Source organism: Choloepus didactylus, chromosome 1, assembly GCF_015220235.1.
Source record: "Choloepus didactylus isolate mChoDid1 chromosome 1, mChoDid1.pri, whole genome shotgun sequence".
Lineage (NCBI taxonomy): Eukaryota > Metazoa > Chordata > Mammalia > Pilosa > Megalonychidae > Choloepus > Choloepus didactylus.
The window spans coordinates 51,179,949-51,180,826 of NC_051307.1; positions in this window are offsets into that span (position 1 = coordinate 51,179,949).

Consider the following 878-nt stretch of genomic DNA (forward strand, 5'->3'; position numbering starts at 1 on the left):
TCTCTAGAAAAATGAAATGAACCAATTTTAACTCTCACAGGTTTTTAAAAACCATTTGGCTGTCTAATATATGATGGTTAGTGTTAATCAGGAGGAAAAGGTTGTAAAATAAAGAGAACTTGTTCAGTTAAATTATTAAATGTGTAAGAGGGATAAGGTTATGGTGCTATATTTGAGGGATTATTTAGTGTGTACTATTAATGAAATGAAACATATTAAATCAGATATATAGGTATTGATCAGCTAGTCATATGTGAACTAGGCAAAATAGGAAGGTGTTCTAGCATTTTGTGACACAAACCCTGAACAAAGGGAAAAACTGAGTTAATAATAGACCAGGTATCATCTTGAACAATTCTCTCTCTCTCTCTTATGTATGTATACTCCCTTGGTCAGTATGTTTATAGTTTTAGTCAAGACTCCTCTCCTTATCTGCAGAACACATATGCAATTACCTCCTAACATCTCCACTCGGATGACACAGAGTTGCCTCAAATTACAAAAACACTTCTAAACCCATTATCCTCCTTCTCCTCCAGTGTCCTTATCTCAGTAAATGACAACTCCATCCACATAGTGGATTGGGTCAGGAAACCGGGCACCATCTTGAACTTCTCTCTCTTAACCAACCACTAAGGCTTGTCAATTCTACTTCCTAAACACTCTCTCTCTATTCTTCTCACCTTTCTCTGTTCATTCTATAACACTTTCACCTAAACCTCAATTTTCTCTACTTCAATAGCATTCTAATTATATTCTAGGAGTTCTTCACTCTTATCCCCATTCAATACTGGACCTAGAGTAAAATGTTTTAAAACCCAAGTATGACAATTTTCTCACCCTGTCGCCTTCCACTCTTAATATATTTCAGTGACTTC